At 38.8% G+C, this 21,964-nt stretch overlaps 1 protein-coding gene and 1 long non-coding RNA gene across 2 annotated transcripts in view; one reads left to right on the top strand and one right to left on the bottom strand.

Annotated features, from left to right (window-relative positions):
* Positions 1-21,964, top strand: part of HTR1F (5-hydroxytryptamine receptor 1F) — a 104,595-nt gene that overhangs the window by 40,211 nt on the left and 42,420 nt on the right. The window contains exon 2 of the mRNA XM_059872563.1: positions 8,678-8,778. The gene's annotated coding sequence lies outside the window, so the exon portion shown is untranslated. The remainder of the gene's footprint in view (positions 1-8,677; positions 8,779-21,964) is intronic.
* Positions 340-6,145, bottom strand: LOC132324237 (uncharacterized). Its single transcript, XR_009485542.1, has 3 exons — positions 5,993-6,145; positions 1,929-2,013; positions 340-497 (listed from the first exon to the last, which is right to left on the bottom strand). It is a non-coding gene; the product is annotated as an uncharacterized LOC132324237 (long non-coding RNA).

Below are 21,964 nucleotides of genomic sequence, written 5' to 3'. Positions count from 1 at the left end.
AGCACTTTCACCCATTGTTGCTACCTACAGCTTCTTCAAGGCAGGTACTTAAATACTAAAAAGTTTTAGGTCCTAAAAGTTTCTAACATGCTGAAAGCACTTCTGCAGGTCTTGTACTCAGATCCGTGTCTCCCCCGCTCCGTTCCCTTTCCCTATTGTTAGATGCTTGGTTTCTCAGCAGTGCTATACATGGTGAATAGATGAGCTGTATCTTGAAAATTCCCAACTTTTCTGTAATATACATCCTCTCCAGAGAACTGGCAAGCCTAAAAAGTTTAGCTGCAAGTACGTCAGCCTGAACCGAAGAGGCACAGATTGAAGGCAGTGACTCACCAGCTCGCAGTGGAGTGGCTTTGTGCACTCAGCTTTTTCCTGCATTAAACAGTTCTAGGAGAAAAGTTGTGGGGCTGGAGGCTATTTTGGGGTTTTGCTTATGTGTAGACTTCTGCTCCATATTTGCCTCTGGTTTTGTACGAAATGAAGTGAACCTAGTAAACCTTTTTCACAAAAAAAAACATATTTAATAAACTCATTAGTCTATCATCCATTTTTTCTAGGAATTTGCCAATATAGGCGCAAGTGTGCAAGATACCCCCACCAACTCCACAAAGGAAAAAAGAAAATTTCTGTAGAGAGGGTGATCTGACAAATGTGCACATTTATTTAAGCCTGGAGAAACTGGATGAGGTACAAGAGACCATCCTTAACATTGAAAACTTATCTGGTTTCTGATCCATAGTGAAAGAGAGCACTGGCAAATTTCAAATCTTTCCACAGAGAATGGACAACAGATAGTGCAGCTATCTCAGCAACTGGAGCAAATGAAAAATAAAGTGGTTTCACTCACAGCAAAAGTCAAGCCATTAAGAATTTGCAGCCTGTAGCTGGAGAGGGGTGAATGAATGTTTTCATCTCAGAATAAATAATAGCAGCAATGATCTGTGACTTACACTGGAATACAGTAATTACCATGCAGGATCATAGTGGTACCTCACCTTTAATCAAAAACAGACAGAACACTAAACTGGCCACTCTGGGCTGGAAAAGGACAAGGAAGAGAGGAGCATTTTCTGCATTTGGTACTAGAAACTGAACTGTATGGTTTTTTGAGCCCTAGCACATCATTTTAAAGCTAAATCCTACTGTGCAGCATGGGCACTTTTAATGCATGGAAAGATACAGTTTGGTATACAATTTGGCAAAAGATTTTGGAGAGTTTGTCCCTGAAAATGTTGTAGAAAAATCTAGAAATCTTTACCTAAATCTTTGGTCTCTCTACTTGATTTTTTTTTTTTTATTTCAAATGTAAAAGAAAGCTGGCTATTTCTCCTTCCACTGTCTTTTAAAGAGAAATGCAATTACTTTTGAGCAACTTTCAGGTACAAAGCCAAAATAAAGAGTGCACAGCATTTTCAAAATTCCCTTATTTCTATGGCATTAAAAATTTATTTCTTCATAAAAGAAGTCCTACTTTTTCCTCATTTAATTACAAACTTCTCTGCAATGTTTTCAAATACATCAACAGAAAACACTCTACATGCAGAAAGTTAGAAGTGATTTATAACTACATATTAAAATGATTGCTTGAGATGTAATCTCAGCCAGGCTGCCAGTGAATTTTCCTAAACAGATCCAGCTTTTGGATATGGTTTAAAGATTAGAGTGCAGAAATGTAATTTAGCAGCATGGAGAGCAATTCTTTGACTGCACATCACCATTAAACACATCTGTTTCAAAAGGTACCTCTGACAGCAGCATCCTTTAGAGCTGTATTCATCAGGGCCTCACAAACACCAGCCAGTTTTGAAAATATTGTGTAAAAGTTGGGATTCTTAAATTGAATTTAATTGAAAGCAGCAGTGAAGGATAATATAAACATTTATGTTAGGTCTACAGACCTCCTCTGGAAGTAAAATATAATCAAGTACCTTTAGTGGCCCCCTGCTGTATCCATCACCATTTCTGTGTTTCACAGCTAGAACTCTTCCCCAAAAACTTTTCCAGCAGCAGCACCTGCATCAGGAAGAAAGGAGTTAGTCTCAACATGTTTCTGTAAGACAGCATGATGTCCAGAACCCCAAACTTTGAGAGTAAAGATGAACCAAAAAAGTTGTCTGTCTCCAAAGGGTTGCCAAGCCACTGGTAAAGCTTATGGCAAGATTTCCTTTGATTTTCCAAGAACTTTGTCTCCCTTAAGTCTTGCATCACCAATAGCTGTACTTTAAATGAGAGTGACTGTTTCAGGAAAGTTTGAGCCATATGATAACCTTGCTAAAAGAATGTTAGACAGGACTGAAGGGCTGCCTGCTCTAGAGATGTGACCTTTTGATATGTAAGACATTTGTCTGTGAAACAGACAGCACACAGCCTGTTGTACCAGTCCAGAAACAACATGCACATTTTTTTAATCCCCTACTTAGTCCTCTGTCTGTTAATCCCTGTTTTTCCTCACTAGAAGTGCTCTGACTGAGTGAATAAATGACAAGAAAATGAGCCCATTTTAGCAACAGAGATTTTGCAGAAAGATCCTGGTGTACATCATAAACTTAGATGACCAAGAACCAGCAGGTTACATCAACAAGTCTATTAACGCAGCTAAAAATGGTATTTGCCTTTAATTCTGAGAAGACTGAGGTGTTCCATTATTTCCTTAAGTAAGTCACAGATTGTTCTCCAAATGACTTTGTAAAATAAATTTTTATTGCCAAAATGAGAGCCCAAAATTTGTCATGAGAGGGAAAGAGATGTGGAATTGTGGTTATAACTTTGTTGGCAGAGAAGGAGGTAGTTTTACTGTATATTTCTTTATTAATCAAAATAAACATACTTTCTCCTTGATAATGAAGTTCAGGCTTTATTTTCAGTCTTAATCCAGAAATCATCCTTTTCAGATTCCTAATCTGTCAAAGCTTGACAGACAAGTCCTGAAAATTGTGACAAAACTCTGTGGTTTCCATTACAAGTCTGAAGATAATTCATATCACTCTGGCTCATCTTTACCACTTTTTGGAACTCCTGAGTGACTTTTGACCTTGTTTCAAGGCCTGAAGAATGTAACATTGTTTTTTTAAAGTAGACAAAAGAGCATCTTCATCAAATTTCCTCTACTTACGTGACTCACTGAGGAATGATCCATACCAATGGGTGTAAAGCAACTCTGACTACTTGGCCTTCCTTCTTGCATCTTATCTCCTCAGATTCAACCTTTCAAAGAATGCTAGGGCTAGAGTAAAATGTCCTTCCAAGTAGTTCACAGCCCTAGATGGGAACTTACAGGTTCTTTATGATCCAACATTCATTTCCACAAGGAAAAGCTCTCTCAGTCATGGTTAATCAATGCCTGGGAGCCTATATGATTATAAATATTGTATCCATTACTTGAACTTATGTTTCATAATTGATTCTTCCCCAAGCAAAAGAGAGGGGAATACACGCTGGCATAATTCTGTTGTAATTCCACTTAAGTTATGTAATTCCTTAACCTTGTTAGGCAAACTGGTACTGGTTTGACATTAGCAGTGGGAATGCTCACAGATGGTAAGGGCTTGCTTAGCCACTGCTATTTCCACACTTGTGTGGTGTATGTGAGGATACAGTGACTCAGTTTACAGTTTAATACAAACAACAAAAAAATCTGTCGAGGAGTAAGAAACAATCCCACAAGTGTAACCTTTTTTTTTTTTTGTCTTTTTTTTTTTTTTGAGTTAAAAGTGATTCCTCTTTGCAACTTCATACTCCCTAGTGCATTCTGAGCCAACTAACTTTATGTAGTCCTGATGGCAGAAATGGGTCTTTAGGAGCAGTAAAGAAATCAGTCTTTCATCCTGTTCAACAACCAACAAATTTCCCTTTCCATAAGATGAGGACAGATGTGGGAGGCAGGCTAACTTCCTGGAGGAGCAAAGGCACAAAGCATCCACAGCCTGATCAAGACAGGACAGGCAATCTCATCTTTGTGCAGCTCCTGCCCAGCCCTCCTTTAAATCCTCATCTGCAATTAGTGATGACATGTTTCTAATCCTCTTCATACAAGCCATCAGAGGATTGTAACTTCATATGGGAAATGTCAGGGGAAGAAAAATACAGAACAAGAATCCTTCCTTCTTACAAAAGCATTCAATAGCAAAGAAGAAGGAACTAAAAATAAAAAACAGACAGACTGCAAGGGAAGTTTGTTTAGAACTAAATAACTCCAGAAAAACAACTGGGCTTTTGCCCAGCTTATTGCTGTTCCTTTGAGGGATTCAGATCTTGTTTGAGGGTGCAGTTTGTGCCTGCAAAATTTCATACTGAACTAGTTGCACTTGTGAGTAGGTATTATCCTCTTTAGGTAATAAAAGAAATAATGATAACAATCAGATTTGTTTCTAGAATTGAACAGTAGCTTAAAAACCGTCAACAAGGATTACTCACAAAATGAACCATCCTACATATTTAACTCTTTAGTTTGCTGCCACTTTCTAGATTGCAAAGGTTTCTTTTAATTTTATGGCAATGGGAACTGGAAAGGGACAGTTTATTTATACATAGATGATGTCATATAATGCTTCACCCTTAGCAATATTTATCATACTCAGATAAATGTTGTTATTATTATCATCCCCACCATCATTCCTATACAGAGGAAATACATTTTGAACACATTTCTCTTTTTTCCCCACTTGTGGCAGGGAGTTTTTGACATTTGAGCATCGACTCTTTCTTCTTATTTTATGCATTTGCCCTCTGGCCATTGTCAACCCCTGCAGTCTGAATAATGAATTCCTCTTTATCGCACTGTCAGTGTGCTGTCATTACTGCAGACCTCTCCTCCTCTGGAAGGCTGTTTTGTAAGTTATTTCTGAAAAGATATACTACATATGTGTTTGGGATTTATAGGACTGTACTGATCCATCATTTTCTGGAACATCAGATGCAGCCACTGTAAATTTGAAGAAAAAGAGAATTTTCATCCAGCTATGGATGTCAAGCCATTCTAGGGAGTATTATCTGCTTCTAACTCCTTGCTACTTTTGTACAGGAAACAAAAACTCAGCTCTTGATCACAGAGAGATTTCTGTTTGCTGTTGCAGTAAGATTGTAATTTTCTTTATGCCACCTTCACTTCCTGCTGCCTTTTGAGAAGACAAAAACTTGTGTGTGATCTTGAACTTAGATCTTCTGCATGATAGGAAATGATGCTGCCAGCTGAGCCTTTAAAACAGCTGTTAGATTCATGGAAAGCTGTTTTTCTTCCATAATTATCCTAGAAAAAGGTACCGTTTTAAAAAGTCTTATTTAGCATCCTCCACATGGTAAGAAAGTCACTTTTATCCTTCCCATGGAATTATTGCAGATGCTATTTTTAACCACAAGAAAAGCTTTCCTTCCACACATTTCACGAGATTTTTCCCATTGTGTTTCACAAGACCAAAGCCCTCATAATATCAATGTCTTTGCGAAGGACGGAGGGCTGGAATTGATAGTTCTGGGTTTTGGTTACTGGCAGACTTCAACCTCCATAATAAATATTCAGACTTGAAGTAAGAGTACCCTGAGACTTGAGAAGCAATGGAGACAACAAATGTGTTTCAGAGATGGAAGCAGGTCCAGAATTTCTTCTGCTGGACTACCTTCCTAGAGGAAGTTGCTGCCACGCAGAAACTGAGACTGCTGGAATTTTGAAAAGATGTGAAATGATTTTATATCGGGTAAAAAGAGGTTTGGGTTTTGTTCAGAAATACGAGGTCCTCATATGTACAAAACAACTGTAAATCTTTTAAAAGCTTGGCTTCTGTTTATTAAATAAAACAGAGAGTTCTTAGGACTTGGGGTAATTCCCCTTTTTTTTGTTTATGTGGGGATGTTCTACCATAATAACAACTACTCTAATTGCAATTTACCTATCAGTAGTTCCAAAAATCATTATTTCTGCAGTAATGTCTTCTTCCCTGTCTTGGGCTGCATTTAGCACTACTCTAAACCCAGCCTCACTTAACTCATTGTACATTACCTGAGTTTTTTCTCATGCATAAAAGAAAGCATAAATCCATATGAACATTGCTTTCCAGCTATGTGAAATTCATCTTGGAGATGTCTGTTCAGTTCCTGTGCTGATCCTCTAGGTCCAGGGTGCTTACATTTTAATTAAGCTGAAAATGATAAGATAATGATAATGAAATGATAATGATAATGATAAATGAAGAGGTAAAACATCCATCCATACAGCTGTATCATCAACAAGGACTCCCACATCCTTCCCATTCAGACAAGGTCTTCACAAGAGCTCGTAGGCAGCTTGCAAATCTCCCTGCACAGGAGTGGCTGGCAGCACTTCAAACAAGCAAACAGGGAGCAAATAGTGATCTATGCAGCCAGGGGGCCTCCAGATCCCCTTCAGAGGTCACTCTCCCCATTCAGACAGGAATGAAGTCATTGGATGACAGTGCCAACAATTAAATTCTTGCATGTGTAACAATATGCATGTCAGAAATATTCCTTTTTGCATTAGAGGACCAAGAGAGAAATAGGGAATGCAGTTGGAGATGGCCTGAATGCAAAGAGCTGTGTTGAGATGAAGATGAAAATGTGAAGATGCAGAAGCTGAAAGAGAATGGGAAAAGGATAGACTGCAGAGGCAAGGCATGCAAGAAAAAGACCTTGGCTTGTGAAGAAACAGAGACTTCTTATTTGTTAAAACAGCCAAATAAAATCCCTGAGGTGTTTAGGTGCTGCCTAGACATTCTGATACTTAAAATTTCTTACATGGGAACGAAGGTGCAAGATGTCGGACAAGAACTAAAGCCAGCTTCCTCTCTATCCACCCCTTAAGATGGAAATCCTTCTGAGCGTTTTAAGATAACCCTAAAATTATCCCAGCTCTTTTGCACTCCTGCAGTCTTAGTCAGAAAAGAGTTTTGCTACATCTGAAGGAGTGTTGAGAGAAAAGGATGGAGGCAATGGTTACACCAACTTCCAAACAAAACCAGACAAAAGGGCCACTCTGCCTCTACCTCTGTCTGTAACTGATGGTCATCTGGTGGATGCTCAAGGAGATCCAACAAAGTGGATCATTATGTGCTGCCTATTCCTACAGCAGGTCATGCTGGCCCCTCTGCCTTCTGTCCTTTCTGACCTTGCCTAGAGAGAGAGAGAAAAATCTGAATTACAAAGGAGAGCAGGGAAAAACAGAGCACAGGCACTCATTTTACTTTTTAAACTCTGTTATTACTGCCAATAAGCTACATTTTGAAGGTTAATGTTCTGTACTAAGCAGGAGACTTAATTTTTGAAAAATGTCTTATATCTGCCAATGGAATGGGTACAAAAGTATAAAAGCTTTTACTTTCCCAAGTTTTTGCAAAACATGCAGCACTGATGTTGTAACTCATGATTTGCTGGATGCTCTCACACTTCCTTTAGCAATAATGAAAACAGAACTTCCCAAAGTTGCCCTGACAACCTCAAGAAGCCACATCTAGGCTATCCTAGCCTAGCCTACAGAACCATAGAATCTGTAAGGCTGGAAAAGAACTCCAAGATCATCAAATCCAACCCTTGACCAAACACCACCTTTTCAACTAAACCACAGCACTTCCACAGTGCCACATCCAGTCATTTCTTGAACACCTCCAGGGATATTAGCCATAATCCCAACAAACAGGTCTGTAACCACCCTCAAAACGTGCCCCAGAACACTCTGAGCTGAAAGAACTCATCTGATACCAAGTAACAGCCAAATGTTAGCATAATTATATTCTGAATAAATTACCATGTTATTTGATAATGTGTGAAAAATTATTAGGTTTTATCCTTTTTTTTCCCAGAAAACCAATGATATTTCCTTATTTCTTTTGTCACTTTGTCTTCTTTTTATTCATTTTTCTCACTGACTGCTATTCTCCTCTGAAACAACTGCTTTTGTTATCCGATTTTCTACATTTTAAGCACATTAGCTATTTAAAGATTTTATATTTAAAATTAAATCAGCCTACTCTTGGTAGAATGATATATTTCTGCACTTCACAGTGCAGACTTTTCACAGTGCATATTCTTTTGCATTATGTTTCCTCTTTAGGTAGTTGCTTGCCGTGAGACACTGCTAACTGGGAAAAAAAAATATATTAAAGTTGGGTGAATGCAGGAAACAATGCCTTGCAGTTCAAACATCACATACTCTGGCATGTTTATCTCTTCAGCTTAATAACAGCAGGTTAATACTGCACAATGCCAAGTGCCCCGGGCTCCTGCTGCAGCCAGTGGGAGTTGACAATTAGCACCTGACAGATGCACCCGGGTGCTAAAAGCTTAAGACACACTAAAACTGCTGGTTTGGCTAAACTTCCTTCCCCTTTGCTTTAACAGGTCATTTATCTTCAGGAAAGTACAAGTCAGACCTTTCGATTTCTCAAGTTCCTCAAGTGGGGTCGATTTCTGGTGTGTCCAATCCTGCAAGGCCCTTGCTAGTCATTAGCTCATTCCAAAGTATTTCTGTCATCACCAGCTATGCTCTTGTGTGAACTCTGAGCAGGGGGAGCTCCTGGCACTGGTCTCTAAGCTTTTAAACAATCATTCCCAGCTATTTGAAGAGATCCTGAAAACTACAGTTTAAGCCTGAAGAATCTTTTCCTTCCCCTGAAGTAGACATCATTCATTGTCATTTACAGAGCCTATATATTGGTTTTCTCCTTTCTTGCAGGTTTTTGGCAGTAACCAGTGTTGCTAAGGCTGACTGAATTCCTACTACCAGTCCTATTCCCAGAGGCAGCTTTTCCAAGGTGATTCCTGACACAGGAGATGGTGAGTTGCTTTTTACCCTGACACACAGAGACTTTATACATGTGTTTGGGATGTACCTGCTTTAAAGTTCAAATTCATTTGGTTGGGTCTTCCATAGGGATTCTGCAAAGCAGGTTGAATACAAAGTTTTGCTGACCTCTGCCAGACTGACCTTTCCTTAAAGTAGTACAGGAGGAGAGAAAAGTCGGCACTGCAAAAAGCCTCAAGTGTGAGCAGGGAAACCCAGCCAAGTGAGAGTTGACCTGTGGGGTTATTGAAGGCTTAATGGGGCAATCTGAGCACACTCAGTGCAGTGGAAAGCTGCAGGAAAAGATGTCAAAGAGGACAATCAGTTGAGAATAGAAGAGCAATGGCTGACAGAAGGATGACTAAATAAATGAGGAATGTCCAGCCCAGTCTGAGAAATTCAGGCACTGCAGAAGCAGCTTAGTCTGCAGTCCTAGATCTGAGCGACCTTCTCCACAGCCTTGGACATTTAAACACTCAACATCTACTTTAACTGAGGGGAAAGAAACAATGGTGCCAATATAATGCTTCATTGCACAGATATATTTTAAAGACTTAACCTTTGCAAGACATTTTGAAGATGGAAAGCCCAGCAGCACAAAGATATTTTGTGAGAAGACTTTTCTCAATTTTTGCATTAGCCACTGTATGCTTGATCTTATTTCTGGTTTTGCATTGTGCAGTTTTACCAAGTGACTTTTTCCACAGCCTAATTGCAGAATTTTAACAACAAAGATGAAATCCCAAAATCCTTGTTTCCTGCAGTCATTCAAATATAACAGCTTAACACTGATAACATTTAATTGATAATGTATTCAATTAGTTTGAATACAAAAATGTTTAAAAACAGAAGGGTAAAACTTCCTGCAACAGTATCATGAGAAAAAAATTGTTATTTAACACTGAGATATGTGATTAATAAAGCAAAAAAGAAACAAAGTAAATCTTCAACGATCATTTAATTGCCTGAGCAAATTAACATGAAATTTGATTGCTCATAAATGAACTTGAAAATTCCACATGTTGAGACAGAGTAGAGTCATGTGCCACCATTTGACATTCAGAGATTTTCTAAGGTATTTAATCACATTGCCTTTTTTTTTTTTTGGTTTTTTTTTTTTTTTTTTTTTTTTTGGTTTTTTTTGTTTGCTAGAGGAAGAAAAAGACCATTAAGGCTGATGTGTTCCCATGTTCAGCTCTCCTTACCCTCATCTATATCTACACAAGTTCTGACCCCTATCATCTCAGGATTGCGTCCACACTCTGAAAGATACATCAAATTGCACTTTTAAAAGTCTTACAGGAAGAGGTAAAGACAAGGTTGCTGCATTTGTAATAAAAAAAATTTAAAATGTCACTGGGTAGCTGTAAAATGGACTAAAGTCACCCAGTTGGTTCACGGTACTGTTAATGAAACATACAGATTTTAGGGAAAATTGGTCAGAATAGGGGCCAGTTTCAGCCTTTACAAGCCTTTGCTGCTTCCATGAAGAACATAAATAGAAAGACAAAGTTCCCAAAAATGTATTATTTCTGACTTCTAAGTTGGATTTTACCTTGGCTGGGAATTCTTCCAATTGCCATCTGTACATTTCATAGAGAAAAGGAAGACTTTTATACTGTATCTGGGAAGTTCAGCAGATTCAGGTGTGGGGAATGCTTGGTTTGAAAGCTTCTCTTTCCTTTATTCTTGTCATTTATAAAACCTATTTTCTCTTTTCTAGTTACTGTTTTTTATGTAATGAAAGAGAAATTTTGGCTGTTCCTTAATTCTACTCTAATACCTGTGGTGACATTAGAGAGAGAAATTACCTGGTAGGAGAAAATGAAAGTGAAGTATAAACAGGGCTTCTGTTTCTGATGGAAATGGTTTTCCTGGCTCCATGCTGGTTTCCAAAAGACAATGACAGGCTGGCAGCTTGGAGAAAACAGGTCTTGACAGCACATGTTAGTGAGCCGAGCATTTTCTAACACCTTGTGTACACAAAGCACTTTCATACCATCTGTGCTCCAGCAGCCAAGGGTTGTTGTGTCCCAGGCAGAGCCTTTTGTCTCTGTGTAGTCACGGCAAGCAGAGAGCAGGTTTGCAACACCTGTCTGAGACTGGATGTGTGTCAGCTCCTCCAGCAAAGCCTCTGTGTGTCCCTGAGTGCCCACAGCATGCCAGGAGCAGCAGCAGAGCTCAGCAGACAGGCAGAGGGGAGTCAGAGGGGAACTGGTTTTCTCATTTAACGCTGCCTTGGCAGCCTGAAGATAAGAGATAAAGATGGGAGGGAGAGGAAGAGGGAATGCAATTCAAAGGCAAGCACGTGCCTCATTAGTGCTCACTATGCTAGTTCCTTTACTCTCTATAATATTTTTCAGCACCTTTTCAAATATTTCTTTTTAAAAAAGGATTTTATAAGGACAATGCATTTCCAAGATAAATATAAGTATCACAATCTGCAACTTAAATAGAGACCAGGAGGATAATTAGAAGGCGTATCTTGATTACAATAAATTGCCTTCTTTGAGCAGCTTTGGTGTTTGTCATTATTAAGTTGTAGGTTTCTCAGTGTTGGAAGAAGGGAAGTCATTAAAACTAACACTTACATAAGTAGCATAAAGGATAATCCCTGATAGCACTATCAGGCACAGGTTTTGGGCTAGTAAACTCCCATATGCCTATGGCAATTTAAAAGTAACTGAGTTGCCAAAATTTTAAGTGATTTGTCAGAGTTAAAAACAAAAAAAAAAAAAAAAAAAAGGGCAAGATCTCTGGAAAGAGAAAACAGCCCCTCCCATGCAGTAAGCCAGCCCTAAATGCAGTCTCTCCTTTCAGTATTGTCCTCTTTGAGGCTCAATATTTTTCTCATTATCATCCCTTTTTCATGGATTTTTTTTCTTACTTTAATGAATTTCTCAGGCACATAACTATTTTCTTGGCTATCTTGCTTCATTATGCTGATGGAAGCAGCCTTTTAATTTAAGACATTATTATTAAAAGTAATGCATGAAAGGCTTATCTGAAAGATATATTGGGTTGGCAAGAGATGCAAATCAAAATGCAACTGTCTAGGTACTCAATTATATATTTTAATGGAAGAATTTGAGTAAAGCTCAGGCAGGAAGGGAAAAAAGTACTTATCAGCATCTATCATTTAAATTACCAGCATATTGGTAGACTGTTCCTATATCTCATAGACCTCAATCAGGCTGAGACTGAAGCTGGGTCAGTGGACAGAAGTTGGGTTGTAAAGTCTCTGTCCTGCAGTTTTCCAGAAGCATGAAATATCCCTGCATTTTTTTTTTTTTTCTCCCATGGATTAAGTACTTGCATCTTCCAACATCTAGTGGGCTGCTTCATCTTTTGTAATCCATGTAAACATTTACCACCTGCTTGCCTTTGAATGGACTCCATAATTTTTTTCTTTGGTGTCTCAGGAGATACTCTCTGTGATTGAGGCTGAGGGTGCTCCACTGGAATGCACATCCCCAATGGAGTGATGCCTCCACTGGGGCACTCACCAGACATTCTGCTGTCCCAGCTATATTTGGGATAGCTGAATGTCTCATGGGGGTTACTTTTAGGTTTCAAATTTGCAGGGCTTTTCTTCTCAGTTCAGTACAACACAAGTGACTGAAGTTTATTGAAGAGGGCAAGAGCATCCTGCAGGCTTGTGCTGACCAAAAGCTCACATGACACAAGTCCTTCTGTACATGAGCATAGAGGATGCCAGTGAGTTTGACCCCTGCAGTGCTCCATGGAACTCAGCCTTAGCTCTTTGGAGCTGATATGTTCCTTACTGCTGAGCCTCTGGCAGCCATCTCAATCCAAGACCTTTGCAATGCAGCAGAGGTTGCAGGGATCTCTGTAATGCTGGGATCTGGGATCAAGCATCCTGAATGAGTACAAGAGCAGAAAATAGGCACAAAGACTCTTCTAAAACATGAATGAAGACTCTGTAACTTACAACTTCCTAAAGGGGAATGCAATGCAGATTTTAAGAGCCAGCCTTTAAGCTCACATATTGCTGTGCATGTAAGGAAAGCAAATGTGCTCTGAAAGAAACCTCAAGGTCATGAAGTACTCTGCTTCCCCACCTCTAGCAGGAAAGAGAATGAGCTTGTCATCTTACTCTGTAATTGATTCATATCTAATACACAGCTTAATTTTATTCATTTTTAGGTACTGTCCATCTTTTTATTTTATAGCAGTTTGTCAGCTGAAAACTGGCTTGATGGTCAAACAAAACGTCACCACATAAATATTTACGTTTCTCTGTAGTGGCTCAGCTTAAACACTTTCTGAAGTTTGTAGGCAGAAACAATGCTGATAGTGGTGAGTTTTGCCTCAGCACTGAGCTAGAGTTCATCACAATTTTTGGATCATCTACTTTCATTTCTGATCTCTGTTACCTGCACTCTTTTAACATATGCACCAACCTAGACTTTTAACAGCAGCTTAACAAGAAGCCATCATGGCAGACAAAAGTTAGGGTTTCAAATGGAAAGCTGAAATGAAGGGAAAGTTTGGATTTAAAATGGAAAACTGAAAAGAAGATAGGCTCTGCTTGCACAAGGGTTTCATTTTGGCATAGTTCCCATTAATAGAGAATAATTACTTCAGCAAGGCTTTTTAGTTCAAATATTTAGGAATTTGCCTGACATTCACTCAAGTCTAAGCAGTCTTAGCTACATTCAGAAGGACTGATAATTTAAAGATTGTTTTACTTTCATACAATATAGTTAATTCAGAGTTTTATCAAAATTCTCACCTGTTAAATTTGACTTTGAGGTTATTTTAATTATACTGGAACCTTCTAACTTGTTAGAAAAGTCACTGACATGCCAAACCTCAATCAGAAATTCAGGACAATTGGTACAGACACTGAGGCAGAAGAAGAGGACCTATCAGAAGACTGTACTTAATGAGATTTCCATGAGACATCTGAAAAGCTGACCTTTGCCAAGTGCTTCTTTTATCATGTATTGCCAGAAATATGTTACTTCTTTAGGTTATGTATCTGCAGTACGGTCTATCAGCTAAAATCATGCAAGTTGTAATTCTGCTGAAGCCAGTGCACTCTGGGGAGGACAATTTTAGCTACAAATGAATAGGGTCATTAACAGTTAAGATAAGGAAAAGCAAGTTACTGCTACTTCAGTAAAATGCATACACTTATAATAATAGGGGGAAGAAATGTTCAGACTTTGAAAATGTGTTTTTTAAAATGATGGTAACTTCAATATATAAGTTTGTGTCCTGTTTTGAACACAGTGTTGTCATCACCTAAAGGTGCTTAGCTGAATTAAACTAAGCTCAGTTAGTACAGATAGGGTGGGTACAGCAAAGCTCAGCAGATTCATTTTCTAAAAGCTCAGCAGATGAATGCTCAAATTTGGGATTTTAGTCGGGACTTAAGAATCAGTACTAAAGGTAATTTTCTCTTGCACTTCAATCTACTTCAGGGAAGAGACATCTTTTTCCCTTTCAAAAATGTGAGATTCTCAGGACACTAAACACCAGGACTATGCTGTAGTAGGACCAATTAAAATCTATTAGAATCCATTCCTGCTGACTATCACAACACCACCTTTCCCACCAGAAAATTGCCTAATATATCTTATTCTCAGTCAAAGCTTAAACACTTAGTACCTGCAAATAAAGGTTAGAATTCAACTGACCAAAGACAGACATCTTGAACCAATCACTCCAGCTTTCTTGTTGCAGTAATAGAGAGAAGCAGACACTGGTAAGGTGCAAGGCATCTGGTGTAAATAGGTCAGCACAATCTCACCCCAGTATTTGCTTCACTCCTTTCCCAGAAAGGGTGCCTCAAGTGCCAAAGAGTACCTGTCTTGCACAGATTGCTTTTAGCTTAGGCAGAGACATAAAAGGAGGTGAGAGGAATTTTACTAAAAGAAGCTGAAAAACTTAAAAAATGACAGTTTCATTTCCCTTTATATAACCAGGTGCATGAAACTTTCTCACTCAGTAGGAGTTGCTGACTTCAGGAAGAGGAGTTTTATCAGAAACATAGGAAAGAAAAAGTGGGGGAAAAAAGCTTTAGTTCACAGGGTAGATTAACATAAGCAAATGCCTTTTGCAACATCCCCAGTTCAGGGGAACAGGTAGCATGGTCTGTTCAAGAAATGCTGGCAAATCTTTAGTGAGCAGCAAATTCCAGGGGTTCCTCTGTGTGACAGCTGTTGTGTGCTTTTAGTGTCCTTGCTGCAGAGTTTTTGACAAGGTCTGTGCTGTTTTGAGCCTTGTCTCCCATGACAGCTAAGGGCTATAATCCATAAAAATCAAAGCTTACATGTAAATGTTGTCCTGAAGGAGTGTGTTGGGTTTTATCTGAGCCTGTCGTTAGAAACTTTTGCCCTGGGGTCTTTCAGGTCCTTTCTTGGAAAGAAAGATCAGTATTTCTGTAAAGAAAAATGCAAGGCAGCCAAATGAAAATATTACTTATTCTAAATACAAGATTTCTTTATGTGCCTCCAACCCAGAGCAGCTTCCAGAGATTAATCTGCTAACAAAGAGCTGTTTGACAAAACAGGATCCTTTGGAATCAGCTGCTGACATGTTGGAGACGATGGAGCACCTAAGAGACTGATGATAGCTTGGAGATGGAATGGAAATACAATGCATTGTGGTTTTCCTATGAGGAAACAAAACTTAGCACTGGCATTCTTCACAGAATTCATGTCTCAAAAATCTATGAAGTCTGTGCTAAGTCTGTACATCTTATGTGATTTTATTTTTCTGTTACTCAGATTTAATTGAGCTTCCACAAAGATGTCAAGGCTACCAGCAAGGTCATCCTATGTCAGATGTCAGGGTCATAAAAGACAGCTAGATTTTCTCAGCCAAGAAAAATATTCACAGACATTTTACATTGACAAGAACAACTTAACTTTTCTCTGCCTCTGAAAAACATGACTGCTGGAAAATATTCTAACATATATTTCCTGGAAATGTTTCTTTCTTCTTTTCCTACACTGAAAAGAAAATAACCCAAGGCAGACAGCAATTTCAACCAGCTGGTTAAGGTTAGCTTAGGAAGTAGAGAACAGTAGAGAAATAGGGCTTTGGAATGGAAATTTTGAGACAGTGAACATGAGATCTTCACCTATCCCTGCACCAAGCTGGAACATTAGATTTAATTCTATACTCCTTCAGTGAGTTGGTGTTTACTTGGCCAGGTAAACAAAGGTCCAGTTTTCTAAGGTCTGTTATGAGAATATTATTTCCTTTACTTTGGAACAGGATTTGGTTTCAAATTATAAATATGTATACTGCTAAACTGGACAAACACATCATGCCTTCAGCTGTATCTGAAAGAGAAGATAGGATAGCAAAAAAAACCAAAAAAACAACAGAAGATCACCTGCTTAAATATGATTATTATTACGGCAAATTCCATCAGTAAGCAGTTTATATTTTGTTATTGCAGCTTACAAAAAGGCAATCCTAAACCAAAAAAAAATGCTGTGTTTGACTAGGAGGAGACATTAAACCTGTATTTGAACTTCATGCCTTCAGATGTCTTGGTCATCGCCTCCATAAAATGATTTCTAAAGTTTAGCAGTTATTGCACTGATTAATTATGTAAAATAAGGAAGCAGCTGAGAAACCTGCTGTGGATTCAGGCTGGTATTTAAAATAATAGAAATGGACTATTTAGCAACAAGTCTGATTGCCAGATGCTGAGCTGCTACTCAGAGAGATGGATTTTGAACTGACCCATAAGAAGAAAGGGCAAAAATTGACAGTTTTGCTGCTCTTGCTCACCAGCACAAGAATATTGCTGGGTTTGGTCTTTTTGCTTTCCTATCTCTTTCACTGCTTTAACACCCACAAACATAAGCCCCAAACTTCAACACTTGCAATTTAGGTTTCAAAAAGTTAAACAGTTCCATGATTTGGAAGCTAGAGACATTTGTCATAAGTAGGCTCAGATTAGCTTAATTAATTGATGCACTGAGTAAACTGTGAATGTATCTGAGGTACAAAAATGTGAATATGAAGGTCTGTGTGGAATTACCCTGGTGTGGTTATTTGCTTATAATTGTGTTACTGCAGCAGTCCCTCAAAACCCAGGCACTCATACTGAACAAAAATACAATAATAAGTGGTCCATTTGCTAGAGAGCTTTCAGTATGAATAGGCAAAGTGAAGGCTTGGGAAAAGTGGTTTTGAAAACACTTGTGGTCTGTCTTAGCCAGATGAATTGTAACAATTTAACTAAAGCCCTTCAAAAGCTGAAGTTATGCCAGACAATTCAAGGACACATAAGTTGGGATTTAATAGTTTACACTTGCTGCCCATCAAATACACCTTCAGTTGTAAACTTGCAGCCCTAAGAATGTTTTCACAGGTAGCTGTTTTATTCTATACCTAACACAAGTATGCTCCCCTACCCAGCTGTCTTCAGGTATTGACTCAAAGCGGCTTAAACTGTGTTTTGGGCTCACAACCCTTCAGAAACAACACAACTATGAAAAACCTCTCTGTGGTATAAAAAGCAGGCAGACCAGCAGAGCCCCCTCTGGGACTGCAAGCTGTGGTTCCAGCTTTCAATAACTTTTCCATCAAGCATGGCAGCTTTGTGCTGTCACCAGCTTCTGTCCTTATTGGAAAGCAGAGATGAAAACAAACAAACAAACCAACCAAATTTTGCATGGGTTTGAAGGAACCCTGTGCTCTCCATAGGGTTTGCAATCTCTGGAAGAAGGGAGCAAGTGAGAGTTTGGGGGTTTGGTGCCTTGCTGCTGCCAGTTCTGTGTGGCTGGGCTAAGGTCACTTGTGTTGCAAACACAGAGGGTGCAGCACAGCAAAAGCTGGATACTCATGCCTGTTTCAAACAAATCAGCCTTCTAATCTGAAGGATATTGAAAGAACATTTCTTGTTATCTTAGAGACTGCAGGGGTAGAAAAAGGGAGTGGCAAAATTTAACAGGTTATCCTACAGAAAGGAAAGTCATAATTTTGTGGGAAAATAGGGAAGAATCCACATTCCTGAGTTTATCTGAGGATCCAGCTAGGAAAAAAATAAGGCATATAGAGGAAAACCTAAGGACGTCAAACTAACTAGAGGCTTTTTGTACTTTGAAGTGCTGGGCTAACTTGCCAACTCTTGTATCTCCCTCCCATTCCCTCACGAGCCTCAGACACAAAATGACTTGTGTTTAGCAACAGCTTTTACAGCTCAGTGTGCTACAAGCCCTGGTACAGCACAGCCCTCACTTATTCTCAGCTGAAGAAAGGCAAGAGTTTACAGCAGCAGCCAGGGAAATGAGTCATTGTGCCAATGGAGGGGAGTGACTGAGCCCTCTGGCTCATCAGGGCCCAGAATCCATCACTCAAGGGGAAGCTGCTACTTTGCCACAGAAAACTTTTCAGCCTGGTTCTCCAGGGCCAGAGGAATCCTTTCAGTCAATTAACAGTCTGGTAAAAACTTTCCAGCTTGCATGCAAAAAACCCAAAGCACTAAACAGAGCATTGTTCCTGTTAAGTTGTTTATAATTCATTGCTATGAACCAGTAAGATCTTCCATGTCACTACACAGGTATTTTTCACTAAGACCCAAAAAACATTCACTTTGTGACTTCTCTAAATACAGCCACACCAGAATAGTCCTGCTCAAAACATCTTAGGAATTCCTGGGATGGAGGTTACCTGTAGAGTTCAAATAACAGTGGTGGTTCCTTACCCATGAATTTGCTGTGATCTGTTTCCAATCTATTTTTATTGTTGGCTGTTTCAGCATCCTGTGGTGATCAGTGCTGCAGTTGTAATAATTTCATAGTCAGGGTCTCATGAATTCAATAGTAGGGTGGGTGTGTTTTTATTAAAACCATACTTGCAAATACCTTCCCTGCTTCTTCCGCTGAAATTTCTCTGTAATTTGTCTTGCACAGCTAAAAGACAGATTTGCAGCTTTGAGTCTCAGAAGCTAAATGTGCATTATAGCGAGTTGAAAACATACAGGAGAGGCTTTTGCTTGCACACTTCATCTCTCAACAGCTCTAAATCACTTACCTTCAAATGACTTACCTTCAAATAATCACTTTGTTAGTGGAAATTAAAATTCAGAAACTTTCTTCAAGTTTAGGATTCTCCTCTCCAGTGGTGAGCATCTGGGAACAGCCAATATAGTTACAGCCCTGAAAATTATACATAAATGCATATTTAACATTTTTAAAAAGTCTGACACAACTATAAATTTTACTTAAGGTAAATTGAACTTTGAAAACTCTTGCTTGAACTGCCCTCACAAAGGCATTTTAACACTGAAAAAAAAAAAAAACCAATGTATTTGGTTATACTTTAAAAGTAAGAAAAAAGAGCTTTCTTAGGAAAGCTTTTAGAAATTTTAGGACCAGAACAGAAGACTAGCACTTACATGAATTCATTATCTGCTTCAAAACAATTTATTCAGAAGCAATGGAACAGAAACAAATTAAAATGTCCCTTTAGATTTCACTCAGGAAATATATTCTTTTATAGGTCTTTGACTCCAGCCTTCTGACAGCTAAAATTAACTTTGCATTACCGAAACAGATAATGTGCTGTCCTTATTCTATTCAGAGATAATACAGTAAATACTGATTAGGTTTAACACATGAGGTTTGGAGCAGAAGAAACATTTCTTAATTTATATTAGTTTGTATTTGTGAATGATGTCTAGCTGCCCATTAGGCTTTACTATTTCAAAACTTAATTTAAAATCAACATGTCAGTTTTAATATTTTTTTCTTGTGGGTTTTTTTTAGTGCTTCTATGTGTATGCATTTATACAAATATTATTTTAAGTCACTAAAACTTAATAGTTTTATTTATTTCCTGCTGCATGTCAGACAACTTGCTTGTACGGAAAAAAATAATACATCCCATTTTGGATTAAATCTGTTATGTATTTTCAGGGAATGTAATAATCTTAATACAGTAGCAGAAAAATGATGACTTTATAGTGCCATAAAATGCGTCCTTTTCCCAGGATTTTCAAGACTGCAATATGTAGGTTAATACAATCAAATCCCAACTACACAATGTGGCTCACGGTGATGAGAAAGATGTAAAAGCACAATGTGCATTATAGGTAAGGGGAATGGTTTTGGTGGCTTTTTTAAGCAATCCTGGCCCTTTTCACTTTTGGGAAGGCAGCTTGGTCAGTACACAAATTTTTATGTCACACAGTGCACTTGTCCAACACCCCAGACAACCCCCTTATTCCAAAGGCTCTGATATATTTCTTAATTAAATCTTGACAGTGAGATTGTAGTTCATGAAAACAATCCATGGTGTTTTGCAAGCCAGTGTCTGTGCATATTAAACCAGCACTTGACCAGATTGGGTTTTTTACAGTTCAGGCAGGTATGTCTTGAAAGCATTATCAGGGATAAGTGGTGGGTATTTGAATAATAAGCACTCTATGTCTGCCTCTGGGATGAAATACAAAGCTCCTCAGGCAGTCTGCAGGGCTGTAAAGCTCAGTCAGAATGTTTGGTATTTTGTTCTGCTGCAAGCAGCCACAGTTTACTTAGACACCAAGCTATTTTTCTGATCCTTTTTCCCTGGCAGCAGTGGTGCCTCATCAGCCCATGTAGCCAGAGGTGTTATTATTCCCATTCTCTCTAACTCCCCTCTCTGACCTATATTCACTCATCTGTTTGTTAGTCTTTCACTTATAAATAGACTTTAAATGTTACTGTGTGAATTCAAACTTATGTTAATAGATGACACCACCCACTCCTACTAAATAGAAATACTATTTTTCACCATCTTACATGCTTAGAGCCATAATTAAGATAAATTTCAAGCACACTTAAAACATCTCAATCCAAATGCATGCCCATTTCAGAAGTGCTCTTATTAGTAACTTGGTGATAATTATTTTCTTCTTGCAGTTAGAGGTGAATTTTATTCCTGAAAAACAGAGTTGCTTTTCAAAGGACAAAGTTAATTCCCCATTTATTTGAAATCTTACTTTTCATTTGAAACAATGACAGTTTTGACCTTGTTTGCTCTGTGGTGACTCCTTTACAAATCCAAATGCACCAGTCAGGCCAGCATTCAGCAGCATGTAAGAAGCCAAAGGGATTGGAAGTGTAGTACCTCGGTTAAAAATTGTCACCAGAGGCCAAGGTGTAAATTAACAGGACAGACTTAAGGGAAAGCAGGAATTCCCATTCCAGTTTAAGATATTCCTACAGAGGTATATGTCATTTTCTACACAGGATAAGTAGGTATCTAGAATTTAGTCTTCATTTAGAAAATGAAAACACTGAAATTGTAGAAAAGGCACCTGAAGCCACATAGAAATTGTCTCTGTGCAGCACACCAGCAAAAAGAAACAGAGCCACCAAACCAGCTGGTGTAGATGGTCTCAGGCTGCCCAGAGCTGGCATTCTCTGGAGCAAACATAATTTGACAATAACTAATTTTTTGGAAAGAAAGTAATGGAAAATTTCTGCATGGCCAGGATGTTCCTGAAATGCCAGGAGAAAATGAGGCGGACCACAAGAGTTCCTGGGGGAAGTGCTGCCTGCACTGCATTTGTACATTTATCCATAGGTACTGGGAAAAGTTTTTGCCCTTTAGTTCTTATCACCCCTTCATTTGCAAGAGCCAAGCACAGAGATAAAGACTGTCAGGTGTGAGTGTGCTTAGAGGAAAGCAGCTGGAATGAGATGATTCTCTAGGAAGGCCCAATTCATCACAGCAATTCATTTTACTCAGTTTCGTGGTTAGCACAGGAAGCTGACCCCAAGTTTGAGCCCCAGAGCAATCTCCAGCACCTGCTGGGCCAGTCCATTTGCCAATTTTTTCTGGTGGGAAATGCTGCAGCCATGACTCAGGGCCAAAGCAATGTTTGAGCCTATAATCATCTCTCAGATATTCTCCCTCAGGCTGGTAGCTCTTGTAGCACCAAAACATAGTTATTATATATAATTCTTATCACAGGCTTGGGGTTTTTTTCAGGTAAATCTAAAAAGATGAAAACCCACATCCTAACCTGGCAGAGTAACATTTTTCACACCGTAGCACTTGAATTACATGGCTGTGCTGTGGCATGAGGGAGTCAGAATTTGGATACAAAGGATGTTCTTGGACGGGGACAGATGTGTGTGACACAGCTGCCCTGTGTCATTACTGCTGCTCTGCAGCAGGCTCAGGCATAAAACTGTAGGC

Source organism: Haemorhous mexicanus, chromosome 2 (assembly GCF_027477595.1).
Source record: "Haemorhous mexicanus isolate bHaeMex1 chromosome 2, bHaeMex1.pri, whole genome shotgun sequence".
NCBI classification, from domain to species: domain Eukaryota; kingdom Metazoa; phylum Chordata; class Aves; order Passeriformes; family Fringillidae; genus Haemorhous; species Haemorhous mexicanus.
This window is presented reverse-complemented; position numbering and strand designations above follow the sequence as displayed.